Source organism: Phoca vitulina, unplaced genomic scaffold (genome assembly GCF_004348235.1).
Source record: "Phoca vitulina isolate PV1807 unplaced genomic scaffold, GSC_HSeal_1.0 scaffold1, whole genome shotgun sequence".
NCBI classification, from domain to species: domain Eukaryota; kingdom Metazoa; phylum Chordata; class Mammalia; order Carnivora; family Phocidae; genus Phoca; species Phoca vitulina.
Window position 1 is genome coordinate 63,289,988 of NW_022589704.1, and position 14,365 is coordinate 63,304,352.

At 38.0% G+C, this 14,365-nt stretch overlaps 1 protein-coding gene and 1 pseudogene across 8 annotated transcripts in view; both read right to left on the bottom strand.

Annotated features, from left to right (window-relative positions):
- Positions 1–14,365, bottom strand: part of B3GALT1 (beta-1,3-galactosyltransferase 1) — a 509,322-nt gene that overhangs the window by 73,016 nt on the left and 421,941 nt on the right. The gene's annotated exons all lie outside the window — the stretch shown is intronic.
- LOC116635053 lies at positions 5,033–6,740 on the bottom strand (annotated as a pseudogene).

The window sequence follows — 14,365 nt, forward strand, 5'->3', positions numbered from 1 at the left end:
AGCAGAGAACTTTCCTAATTTGGGGAAGGAAACAGGCATCAAAATTCAGGAGGCACAGAGAATCCCCCTCAAAATCAATAAAAATAGGTTACCCTGATATCTAATAGTAAAACTCACAAGTCTCAGAGATAAAGAGAAAATCCTGAAAGCAGCTTGGGACAAGATTTCTGTAACCTACAAGAGTAGAAACATTAGATTGGCAGCAGACCTATCCACAGAGACCTGGCAGGCCAGAAAGGACTGGCATGATATATTCAGAGCACTAAATGAGAAAAATATGCAGCCAAGAATACTATATCCAGCTAGGCTGTCACTGAAAATAGAAGGAGAGATAAAAAGCTTCCATGACAAACAAAAACTAAAAGAACTTGTGAACACGAAACCAGCCCTACAAGAAATATTGAAAGGGGTCCTGTAAGCAAAGAGCCTAAAAGTAAGATAGACCAGAAAGGAACAGAGACAATATACAGTAACAGTCACCTTACAGGCAATACAATGGCACTAAATTCATATTTTTCAACAGTTACTCTGAATGTAAATGGGCTAAATGCCCCAATCAAAAGACACAGGGTATCAGATTAGATAAAAAAACAAGACCCATCGATATGCTGCCGTAAGAGACTCAGTTTAGACCCAAAGACCTCCAGATTGAAAGTGAGGGGGTGGAAAACCATTTACCATGCTAATGGACATCAAAAGAAAGCTGGGGTGGCAATGCTTATATCAGACAAATTAGATTTTATTTTATTTTATTTATTTATTTTATCTTTTTTTAGATTTTATTTATTTATTTGACAGAGAGAGAGACAGTGAGAGCAGGAACACAAGCAGGGGGAGTGGGAGAGGGAGAAGCAGGCTTTCTGCTGAGCAGGAGCCTGATGTGGGGCTCGGTCCCAGGACCCTGGGATCATGGCCTGAGCTGAAGGCAGACGCTTAATGACTGAGCCACCCAGGCACCCTGACAAATTAGATTTTAAACCAAAGACTATAATAAGAGATGAGGAAGGACACTACATATACTTAAAGGTCTATCCAACAAGAAGATCTAACAATTGTAAATATTTATGCCCCTAACATGGAAACAGCCAGTTATATAAGCCAATTAATAACAAAATTAAAGAAACACATCGACAATAATACAATAATAGTAGGGGACTTTAACACCCCCCTCACTGAAATGGACAGATCATCTAAGCAAAAGATCAACAAGGAAATAAAGGCTTTAAATGACACACTGGACCAGATGGACTTCACAGATATATTCAGAACATTCCATCCCAAAGCAACAGAATACACATTCTTCTCTAGTGCCCATGGAACATTCTACAGATTAGATCACATTCTAGGTCACAAATCAGGTCTCAACCAGTACAAAAAGATTGGGATCATTCCCTGCATATTTTTGGACCACAATGCTTTGAAACTAGAACTCAACCACAAGAGGAAAGTTGGAAAGAACTCACATACATGGAGGCTAAAGAGCATCCTACTAAAGAATGAATAGGTCAACCAGGAAATTAAAGAAGAATTAAAAAATTAGTGGAAACAAATGAAAATGAAAACACAACTGTTCAAAATCTTTGGGATACAGCAAAGGTGGTCCTAAGAGGAAAGTATATAGCAATACAAGCCTTTCTCAAGAAACAAGAAAGGTCTCAAATACACAACCTAACTCTACACTTAAAGGAGCTGGAGAAAGAACAGCAAATAAAGCCTAAACCCAGCAGGAGAAGAGAAATCATAAAGATCAGAGCAGAAATCAATGAAATAGAAACCAAAAGAACAGTAGAACAGATCAACAAAACCAGGAGCTCGTTCTTTGAAAGAATTAATAAGACTGATAAACTCTTGGCCAGACTTATCAAAAAGAAAAGAGAAAGGACCCAAATAAATAAAATCATGAATGAAAGAGGAGAGACCACAACCAACACCAAAGAAATACAAACAATTATAAGAACATATTATGAGCACTATATGCCAGCAAATTAGATCATCTGGAAGAAATGGATGCATTCCAAGAGATGTATCAACTCCCAAAACTGAACCAGGAAGAAATAGAAAACCTGAACAGACCCATAACCAGGAAGGAAATTGAAGCAGTCATCAAAAATCTCCCAACAAACAAGAGCCCAGGGCCAGATGGCTTCCCAGGGGAATTCTACCAAACATTTAAAGAAGAATGAATACCTATTGTTCTGAAACTGTTCCAAAAAATAGAAATGGAAGGAAAACTTCCAACTCGTTTTATGAGGCCACCATTACCTTGATCCCCAAACCAGAAAAAGACCCCATCAAAAAGGAGAATTACAGACTGATATCCTTGATGAACAAGGACGCAAAAATTCTCACCAAAATACTAGCCAATAGGATCCAACAGTACATTAAAAGGATTATTCACCATGACCAAGTGGGATTTATCCCTGGGCTGCAAGGTTGGTTCAACATCCGCAAATCAATCAACGTGATACAATACATTAATAAAAGAAAGAACAAGAACCATATGATCCTCTCAATAGATGCAGAAAAAGCATTTGACAAAGTACAGCATCCTTTCTTGATCAAAACTCTTCTGAGTATAGGGCGCCTGGGTGGCTCAGTCGTTAAGCATCTGCCTTCGGCTCAGGTCATGATCCCAGGGTCCTGGGATTGAGTCCCACATCGGGCTCCCTGCTCGGCAGGAAGCCTGCTTCTCCCTCTCCCACTCCCCCTGCTTGTGTTCCTGCTCTTGCTATCTCCCTCTCTGTCAAATAAATAAATAAAATCTTAAAAAAAAAAAGAAAACACTTCTGAGTATAGGGATAGAGGGTACATACCTCAGTATCATAAAAGCCATCTATGAAAAACCCACAGTGAATATCATTCTCAATGGGGAAAAACTGAGAGCTTTCCCCCTAAGGTCAGGAACGCGGCAGCGATGTCCACTATGACCACTGCTATTCAACATAGTATTAGAAATCCTAGCCACAGCAATCAGAGAACAAAAAGAAATAAAAGGCATCTGAATTGGCAAAGAAGAAGTCAAACTCTCACTCTTTGAAGATGATATGATACTTTATATGGAAAACCCAAAAGACTCCACCCCAAAACTGCTAGAACTCATACAGGAATTCAGTAAAGTGGCAGGATATAAAATCAATGCACAGAAATCAGTGGCATTTCTATACACCAACGAAAAGACAGAAGAAAGAGAAATTAAGGAGTTGATCCCATTTATAATTGCACCTAAAACCATAATATACCTAGGAATAAATCTAACCAAAGAGGCAAAGAATCTGTACTCAGAAAACTATAGAACACTCATGAAAGAAATTGAGGAAGACACAAAGAAATGGAAAAACATCCCATGCTCATGGATTGGAAGAACAAATATTGTGAAAATGTCTATGCTACCTAGAGCGATCTACACATTTAATGCAATCCTTATCAAAATACCATCAACTTTTTTCACAGAGCTGGAACAAATAATTCTAAAATTTGTAAGGAACCAGAAAAGACCCCGAATAGCCAGAGGAATGTTGAAAAAGAAAAGCAAAGCTGGTGGCATCACAATTCCGGACTTCAAGCTCTATTACAAAGCTGTCATCATCAAGACAGTATGGTACTGGCACAAAAACAGACACATAGATCAGTGGAACAGAATAGAGAGCCCAGAAATGGACCCTCAACTCTATGGTCAACTAATCTTCAACAAAGCAGGAAAGAATGTCCAATGGAAAAAAGACAGTCTCTTCAACAAATGGTGTTGGGAAAATTGGACAGCCACATGCAGAAGAAATGAAACTGGACCATTTCCTTATGCCACACAGAAAAATAGACTCAAAACGGATGAAAGACCTCAATGTGAGACAAGAATCCATCAAAATCCTTGAGGAGAACAGAGACAGCAACCTCTTCGACCTCAGCTGCAGCAACTTCTTCCTAGAAACATCACCAAAGGCAAGGTAAACAAGGGCAAAAATGAACTATTGGGACTTCATCAAGATAAAAAGCTTTTGCACAGCAAAGGAAACAGTCAACAAAACCAAAAGACAACTGACAGAATGGGAGAAGATATTTGCAAATGACATATCAGATAAAGGGCTAGTATCCAAAATCTATAAAGAACTTATCAAACTCAACACCCAACAAACAAATAATCCAATCAAGAAATGGGCAGAAGACATGAACAGACATTGCTGCAAAGAAGACATCTAAATGGCCAACAGACACATGAAAAAGTGCTCCACATCGCTCGGCATCAGGGAAATCCAAATCAAAACCTGAATGAAATATCACCTCACACCAGTCAGAATGGCTAAAATTAACAAGTCAGGAAATGACAGATGTTGGAGAGGATGCGGAGAAAGGGGAACCCTCCTACACTGTTGGTGGGAATGCAAGCTGGTGCAGTCACTCTGGAAAACAGTATGGAGGTTCCTCAAAAAGTTGAAAATAGAGCTACCATATGACCCAGCAATTGCACTACTGGGTATTTACCCCAAAGATACAAATGTAGTGATCCGAAGGGGCACATGCATCCCAATGTTTATAGCAGCAATGTCCACAATAGCCAAACTATGGAAAGAGCCTAGATGTCCATCAACTGATGAATGGATAAAGAAGATGTGGTATATATATATACAATGGAATATTATGCAGCCATCAAAAAAATGAAATCGTGCCATTTGCAACAATGTGGATCAAACTAGAGGGTATTATGTTAAGCAAAATAAGTCAATCAGAGAAAGATAATTATCATATGATCTCACTGATATGAGGATTTTGAGAAACAAGACAGAAGATCATAGGGGAAGGAGGGAAAAATGAAACAAGATGAAACCAGAGAGGGAGACAAAGCATAAGAGACTCTTAATCTCAGGAAAGAAACTGAGGGTTGCTGGAGTGGTAGGGGGTGGGAGGGATGGAGTAGCTGGGTGATAGACATTGGGGAGGGTATGTACTATGGTGAGCGCTGTGAATTGTATAAGATTGATGAATCACAGACCTGTACTCCTCAAACAAATAATATATTATATGTTAACAAAAAATTAAAAAAAATTATTTTCTGATTCATGTGTTGCAAGTTCACTGTAGAAAATCCAGAAATTGCAGAAAAGTGTAGGAAATAAAGAGAATGATCTACATAGTTCAGGGATAACCACTATGACTTTTTTTTTTTTTTAATACTCTTAAGGCATTTATTTATTAAAACATTCCCTGCCAAGATTTCACATTAGCTTAAAATTCAAATCAGTCTTTACATTTCTCTACTGAGGTCTCCACCTCAGTGTATCACATAAAAACATGTTCTCCAGCAATCAGTGTTATCAGCGTCCACACGGTGAGCCCCATGGTCAGCCTCTTTGTTCCCTAGGTGACCCAACTAGATGTTAATACTGCTCTGCTACAGGGTAAAAGCTCCTAACTCAAACTCATTGGAAAAGGGGTGAAACTTCTGCAAAGCACATTTTAAGAAGAGGTACTATATGCTCATGAAAAGAAACCAGTGAGTCCTCTAAGAATAACAAAAGGGGGTATTTTACAGTTAAGCACATGATTTGGAGTGAAGAATTCGGATGTTGTTCTGCTGGCCCAGGCCGTTAATACTCTTCTTGTTCCTCCTGTGGGCCCCCTTCATCAGGTATCACAAAGCCTTCATCTGTGGCATACAGAATGTCCACGATCCTCTGCAATACCGGGTCGTTTTCCTCCTCGTTCTCATGGCAAATCAATTCAATGTTCCTTAGCTTTCCAAAGTAGAAATCTCTTTCTTTCTCCAAGTCTTCGATGGTAAGTTTCAGTACGTTGACCTGCTGCATCAATTCAGCTGCTTCGTCATCCCCGTTGCCCACACCAGGATTCTTTCGCACCCCCCCGCCTCGGGGCCAGCCTTAGGGGTTGCAGTAGTTCTGTGTGTTGCAGTGGGCCTCTGTGGAGCTGCACTGCTAGAGCTGAGAGGTTTCTTCGGTTTGTTCAGAGCTGGAGCAACAAGGGAGGGAGCCGCTGCAGTTTCTTGACCTTGTCTGGCAGCTACGGGGTCATAGTCTTTTCCATCATAGTTTGCATCAAAAAACTTCTTGAACCACTGAACAAATTCAAAATTGTCCTGAAACTTTCCTTTTACTAATCTGTCCGCCGGAATTATTTTGTCAACACCCATTCTCTTAAATAAATCTGCTCGTAGTATTTTGAAGTTCTGGATGTATTCATGTTCTAGCTTAGCCTGGAATTTCACTTTCTTCAAGGCAATGGAGCTAGGGAACAGCCTGTCCATAAACTGACAGTAGGCAGCCCCTGAGCACAATTGTTCGATCTTCGTCAGATTCAGCTGCAGAGACTCATTGATCCAGGCCAGCATGTCATGTCGACTTAGGTTATCACTGGTGACTGACGTTGAATATACGTTCACTGCCATCTTCAGCTCTCGGCAGGACTGCGTCCATGGCCTGTGCTTGGCTTCAGTTCCATCTTCGTCTTGTTCATACCGCCCAACCCCACTATGACTGTTTTGAGTGGTTTGCCCTAGAGTCTGATTCCCATAAGCACAAGCACATACAATTTTTGTTTCTCTTCCTATTTCTCGGTCTGTGTGTATATGTATGTGTGCGTGTGTGCATGCGTGTGTGTGTGTGTGTCTATATACTTTCAAAAATACATTGTAATTACACTCCTTACAGTTTCTGTTTTTATGTAACATTATATCATGAGCATTTCATAATTTTTTTGTAAACACACCTTTTACTGTATAAAAATATGCCATTTTTATATGCATTAAAATTTAATTTCATAATGTGAACATTTAACTAGCTTAAAATTTTTGTTTCATATAACAGAATAAATAATTTCCTTATTCATAAATGTTTGCATCTATATTTATCTTCCTTGTTATACAGTTCTAGAACACAGAATATTGGGTAAAAAGGCAGACAGGCTTTTTAAAGAAGGTTAAATTACTACAAACTGTGCATGGGAATGATTATCTAAAGTAAACTCATCAGCATTAAACATTATCATTTAAAAATTAGTGCTTTTACTCTGAGAGGCAAATGATAATATCCTATCGCTACTTTAATTTGCATTCCTGATTGTTAGTGAGTTTGATTTTTAGTAAGTTTATTAATATAATTAAGAAAACCCAGTTCATTAGCTTAGGTTTTAAGAATAAACACAGAGAAGCTACAGAAGCCAATATCCAAAGGATAGTGGTTTCTCCAGGTTCGTATAGGAAGATAAAACTCTGGGGCACCTGGGTGGCTCAGTTGGTTGGGAGTCCAATTCTTGATTTCGGCTCAGGGTATGAACTCAGGGTCATGGGATTGAGACCTGCATAGGGCTCCTCACTCAGTGGGGAGCCTGCTTAAGATTCTCTCTCTCCCTCTGCCTCTGCCTCTTTCCCTGCTTGCGCTTGCTCTCTCTCTCTCTCAATAAATAAATAAAATCTTAAAAAAAGGAAAGATAAAACTCTTAGAATGACAACAGAAAGGGAAAATGGCTCTTCAATCTTATATGTTTTCAGTAAAATTCTCATTTTGATATGGGTTATAGGTGCTTTCCCAGATAAAGTTATAAGAAAGGTAGGGGGCTTTGGTCTCTTAACCCATATTTATTCTGATGCTGACTAACAGTAAATATTCAAATGGTGATTACTATAGAATTGGAAAATCCTGGGTCACATAGTTGGTTTATTGTAACATGGCATTCTTGAACCAAATAGAAATTACCTTCTCTGACTACATCATTACCTGTTTAACAGCCATATGATGGTTCAACAAGTAAACAAGTGAAGAGTAGGTTGAAAAAGGTCCTATAAGTTTGGGCATAAAGAGTAATCTTTCAAATACTTCGAAAAAGTGGGACACCATTTCAATTAGAATATCCGAAGCATGGATCTTTAAATTGAGCACTCAGAATAGCCAGCTATCAGTTTAACCTTTCAATTAACTCATTAGCAATATGTCCAGGCATGGGGCTGGGCCTCATCTAGATTCAGAAGAGTAAGTATCCTCCGGATTAGTAGATGGGCAGGAATGAATAGCCCCCTAGACTTGGTTATGGTTGCTCCCACATTGTTTTACTTAGGAACCAGCTAACAAGTATGCAAAATAGAGATGAGAGATCAAAAGACATGTGATTGAATGTGGCTCCGCTGCCCTGGGAATTCTGTGCAGAAACACAAGTATAGTACTTGAGTAGCCTATGTGGAGTAAGAAATCTGCCAAAAGAGCCTAGAATTATGTGCTCACTGACTTTTGTAACATTAGCCTGGGGAAGGTAAGGTAGAATTTATGGTCTGACCACTACTATATAGGCAATGTCTTGCTCTGCTACAGTTAATTTCTTTCTCATTCTATCTTTTATTTATCATTAGGCCTATAGAAGGCCCCAAACCTAACATGTCTGCTGCTTGTGACTTCTATCATTTTATGCATCTTTTATGAGGTTCTTTGTAGAGGTGATCTAGTTCATAGAAAGCCATTTAAAAATGCCAGTCATGAATCATATCCATGAGCTATAAATCTAGTATTGTAAAAATACATAGGAAACTAGGGCAAAGGAAACTTGATGTTAATACTTCCCTTAAAAATATGTATACACAAACATATATATATATATATATATATATATATATATATATATATATAATAGTATATTTGTGTTTATACCTTGGAATATAATATGTATAGTATCAAGAGTTGCTTCTAAATTATCCAGTTCTAGAATTCATGCTAAGTATGCAAAACTATTGCTCTAAGAGCTAACAGATTGATTAATTAATTAATTAATCAATCCTAAAAACATTTGGGTTAATATTTGCTGGTAGACCCATTCATTCATTCATTCATCAACACAACAAACATTTACTGTTTCTCTCCTCAAATAATGCATTGTACCATGGTGAATAAGATATTTTCCTTTTCCTGAGAAGCACACAGAAATTTTTGATGACAGTTATTTAGAGACTCCAGATCTTCTCTGCCTAAGGGGTTAAGGGAATGTTTTCTTTTAGCTGGGGAAATTCTGCATTTAGGAAATTAGGAAACATTTGGACAGCTCTATTAAATGATAATTACCTCTTGACAGGTATCCATAAAGTTTAATCAGTATCGCTGCATATGTTTAGAAGAGCTGGAGAAGAGTAACACACTTGGTATGTTATGCATTTGGAAGTGCTAAAATGTTTAGGAGATTAATAAGGAAACGTAAAACTGGAGTGACCTTTAATCTTGTAATTGGGAACTGAAATACATATGCACCTAATCAAAGGGCCCTGTGCTGCATATCTAAAAGTTAGGAACATTCCTGATTCACTGGGTCTCCAAAATATAGACCGCATGTTTTTTTTTTTTTTTTTTTTTTTTAGACTGCATGTTTTAAAGAGCATTTCTACAAGTTATAAACTGTGCAGGATAAGGTGATAATGTGTAACAGTTAAAAACAAGGCTTTCCAGTTACATAGACTTAAGTTCAAATTCTGAGGCAGTCATTTATTAGTAGTGTGATCTAGCAGTGGATCTAACCTAAACTTGCAATTTCCTTGTTCATAAAATAAGGAGAATAATACCCACCTCACAGGGTTGTTATGAGAATTAAATTAGATAATATACAGGAAGCCTTAGGGACACTGCCTGGAATTGAGCAAGTGCTTAACTAATAGCAATATTGTTAGAAAAAAATACCATCATGATTTTCTTTTCAGGTCACTTCTCAAAATTTCTGACCAATTTAAGAACACTTCAATATATTTCACTAGCCTGTGCTTCTAAACTATGGAATTTGGGGTTTACTTTGCAGCTTGTCCATGAAGCAACATGATTATGCAGTGTACCAATTAATGTCTAGGACTAGAAACTCTTTTTGGTTCCCATTAATGAGCCAGTTTAAATAGAAATATCCTTTACTTCAATAAAAATTTAAGATATTAATAAAATGTAGCATAATTTGCATTTGGTAAGTTATTGCTAATGATCTGAAAGGAAAACATGAGCAGAACCATTTTTCTCCAGTTTGTCTTTAATTATTAGTCAGCATATCGATTGCCAAGCTCTGATTAAGACAGTCTCACCAAATTCCAATACGTATGTGAGGGGACTCCCGTATGAATACTGCACTCTAGAATTATCCCTGTGCATACTCCCCATCCCAATCTAGCCCCTTTCATTCCCTCTACTGTGTGCAGAAGAAGAGCAGTTCTAAGGAGAAAACCTGTTGAAAACAGCCACCCGAAACCATTTCAGTCATCTTTGCTGACAAGTCAAGCACACAGGAAAGAATATATTCAGACAGCAGATACGGAAGACATTGATTCACAGCATGTAGAGGGTTCAGTTATTCAGCACTGGAGTCACCTGGCTGTTAAACACGTGCATATTTAGGATGGGATGGAAAGAGAAAAAAGGGAGAAAATAACCCTTCGCAGAGTTCCCAATGTATGTCAGGCACTGTGAAGACACTTTCATATGGTGCCACACTTCATCCTCACAAAAAACCTCAGCATGCATTCTTAGTTCATATTTTTAAGTCAGGAAACCCTGCCCAAAGAACGTAAGTGAAATGCCTACCCCAGGTCATGTGGAGCTGAAATGTGAATGCAGAGCTGACCCCAAAGCCTATCCTTCTTGTACTACACTACACTGAAGTAAGTAATCAGTTCACTTCTCTGAGAAGATTGATCAGTTCTTAATGAGTGTTTATTGAACACCTGGCTGCTGACGCGGGTGGGGCTAGGGCAAGGCACAGTGGTCACTGTGAGATGGAGAGTTTGACTTCATGGAGCTAACAATTCCTCTGATATCTTAAATTTTCTATATCCATTTACAATACTCAGAATTCACAGGGTATTTAATGGCCTCATTGAAAGGGGGTACCGATATTAAAAACCTATAAACCTTTTAGAGTAAACATAAAATCTTTGTGATCTTGGGTTAGGCAAAAATTTCTTAGGTCAATAGCATGATCCATGAAAGAAAAAAAGGTAATAAATTGGACTTTACCAATATATATAAATTTTGCTCTGAGAAAGACACTGCTAAAAGAATGAAAAGACCAGCCACACTCTGGGAGAAACTATCTGCAAACCACACATCTGAGAAATGACTTGTATCAAGAATATCTAAAGAACTCTCAAAATGCAACAACAACCCAATTAAAAAATGAAAAAAAGATTTGAATGGATACTTTGCCAAAGAGGATATACAAATGGCAGCTAAGTATATGAAAGAATACTCAATCTCATTAGTCTTTAAGAAAATGAAAATTAAACCCACAATGAGCTATCACTATATGCCTATTGGAATGGCTAAAATAAACACTAAACAAAACAAACAACCAAACAAAACAGCTGATAATACCAAGTGCAGAGGAGAATATAGACCCACTGGAACTTTCATGCATTGCTGGTGGGGATGCAAAATGGTACAGCCACTCTGGGAAACAGTTTGGTTGTTTCTTCCAAACTTAAATATATACTTAGCATATGATCCAGAAATTCCACAATTCCACTTCTAGATATTTCAGATGAAATAAAAACCCATGTTTGCAAAAAAAAAAAAAACACCAAAAACACCAACCCCCCCGCAAAGAAACAAAAAAACCCAAACAAACCAAAACAGCAACAAAAAACCCCTAATCCCTGAATGTATTATCCATATTTGGCCAAATCTGGTGACAACCCAATGTCCCTCAGCTAAGGAATAAATAAACTGTGGCACATTCATATAATGAAATACTACTCAGCAATAAAAAGGAATAAATAATTGGTAAATGTAAGAATGTATATCGATACATATCATCTATAATGCATTTGGATGAATCTCAAATGCATTATGCTAAACAAAAGAAGACAGACTCAAAATACTATATACTGTATGATTCCATTCATATAGTATTCCTGAAATGAGAAAATTATAAAGACTGAGTAGTTCTGTTCTCTGTTAAGGATGGGGGGAGAGTTTAAAAAGGAGTGGCATGATGGATTTTTTTGGTGAGTAGGATGATGGTACTATTCCATGTCTTAATTGTGGTGGTGGTTATATGACTATATTTGCCAGAACTCATAAAAACATACACCAGAAAGTGAATCTTATTGTACATAAATTTCTAAAATATGAAAATGAAAATTCAGAACAGCAAACAAAAAAGGCACTGGGATTTAGGAAATTCAGCAAAAGACTTGATTCTTGTCTACCTAGCCTTGCATGAGAGTGGAAGGCACGTGGAGGGGCTGGGATTTGGCTGCAGTCTTATTTTTTGCAGCAAACCACATCTTGTATGCTCCAGGATTTGTGCAGGCTAGAGTTACAGCTACAAGGTCTCAGAGCTAAGAGGCTTCTCTGCCATTACTGGGACTGGCCCAGGATCTCCAGAGTTGCTGAACTGCCTGTCCATGGGTACCAGGTACCCGCAGGGGAATCCAACTAATTTGGTGCAGTTTCAAATATGTTTTTCTTTCTACTGTCACCTAGCTCCTTAAAGATAGATTCAATGGGAAAAAATTATTGTATTAGTTAATCCTGTAAAAGTGAGAAAATAAGGCAATTCTGGAAATATATTACCTTTTTAAGATGACTAGCATCCTGTTAAGCAATAATTTCCTAAATGAAATAGCAAAGGTAGCAAGATTCTAATTCACAACTAAGAAATTAGTAAAAGCAAACAGGATCTTAAGGCACCTTGACTATTGTTAGAATATTCCCCAAAACTGCTACCAAGCACAGTCAAACTTTGCAATTTCCAAATGTCTCTCATGTACTTCAGGCAATGTTAAGTACATTTTAAAACGGAAATTTTAGGTGTCTTGTTGAGTTGCTGGTGACAACACCAAGAAAAGATGCATTTCATGAACTTGTCAGAGGCAAATATCTACTTGACACACTGGGAATAACCTTTGTTTTTCCAACTATCAGTTTGAATATCTAATATTTTAATTTATGTTCTGATATCTTTGAGAATAAATGTGTTCCTGTCATCAAAACAACTGTGTCTACTCAGAGCTCAGAGTGGAATTTGTAACTGCATCATTGTTTCTTATTGTATAATCTGGAGTGCATCTGCCACATTAGTGAGCGGGCTTTCTTCAGAAGGTAATGTCACAAATACTAAGCAGGAGGTCTTTTTGCCCACCATTTCTCAGACCATGATGACTTTTCTTTTCTTCAGGAAAAAAAAAAAAAGAACTCCAGCTAGATGCAAATAAACCCAGTCCTACTGTTCAGAGTAGAGAAAGATTTTGGTTGTGGGGAAGCATGAAGTGTATATACGACCCCGGTGTTTAGAAATTTCTTCATATATTTAACAAATGCCTTCTGAGTTAGAGCTATAAAGATTTATAAACTTTTTTCATACAATTCTCCTTTTGAGAAGATATTTAATAATGAAATTTACTTAATTACAGACAAGTCTAACTACATTGCTTGCTTTTCCCCCTCAACCTTGCAAGTTAACAAATATTTGTGATTTTGCTACATGACTGAGGTTTCTAGAGAAAGTTTTATTTCTAAGTTTTATCTCATTTCCTAGGAGTAATGAATAGAAGTAATACTAGGAGACTCATGTACTGTTGGTGCACCGACATCACTGAATTTTAAATGATCCCTATGCCAATCGCAAATCCCTTCTTTGACACTGGTTCCAACTTTAATTTCCCACTGATTGGTTTGTCAGACCTACTCACGTGTACCTTCCTTCTCTGGATACAAATCAAGTAGGTAGAAAGATCTTTAAAGCATTAGTAACCTAAGGGAGCCAAACCACTTTGCATCCAGCCTGTGGTGTGTGTGTGTGTGTGTGTGCGGGGGGGGTTGGTAGTTGTTTAAAATACCTTAGAATGTTTAGGAGAATCTTACTCAATAATCTCTCACCCCACTGCCTGTTACTGGGGCAAAGGGGGCTAGCAAATGAGCTGGCAGATAGGTAAAGGAAGTATGCTTCGACTTGGTCGCAAAGGTATTATTCACTTCTCATGTAATATGTTAATAAATGGCAACAGAGTATGGATGCTCCTGGAAGATCCCTAGCCAGATTATGAGGAAGGTATCAAGAAGGCATAATATAAACTTATTAGTGCTACAAGGTTTCAGTAAACAATAGATTATAGACTAGAGAGTCAATGTCCACGATTCATCGGTTCTGTCTTCATTCAGAGAAAAAAAGGCATTTTCTAAGATATATTATCTGAGTTTAAATTTAGGGTTTAAAGCACTTTTAAGTGTAGGTACTGTCTACTCAAATTTGGTATCCTGGTACATTGTCATGAAAATGTATTTGCTCCGGGGCGCCTGGGTGGCTCAGGTGTTAAGCGTCTGCCTTCGGCTCAGGTCATGATCCCAGGGTCCTGGGATCGAGCCCCACATCAGGCTCCCTGCTCAGCGGGAAGCCTGCTTCTCCCTCT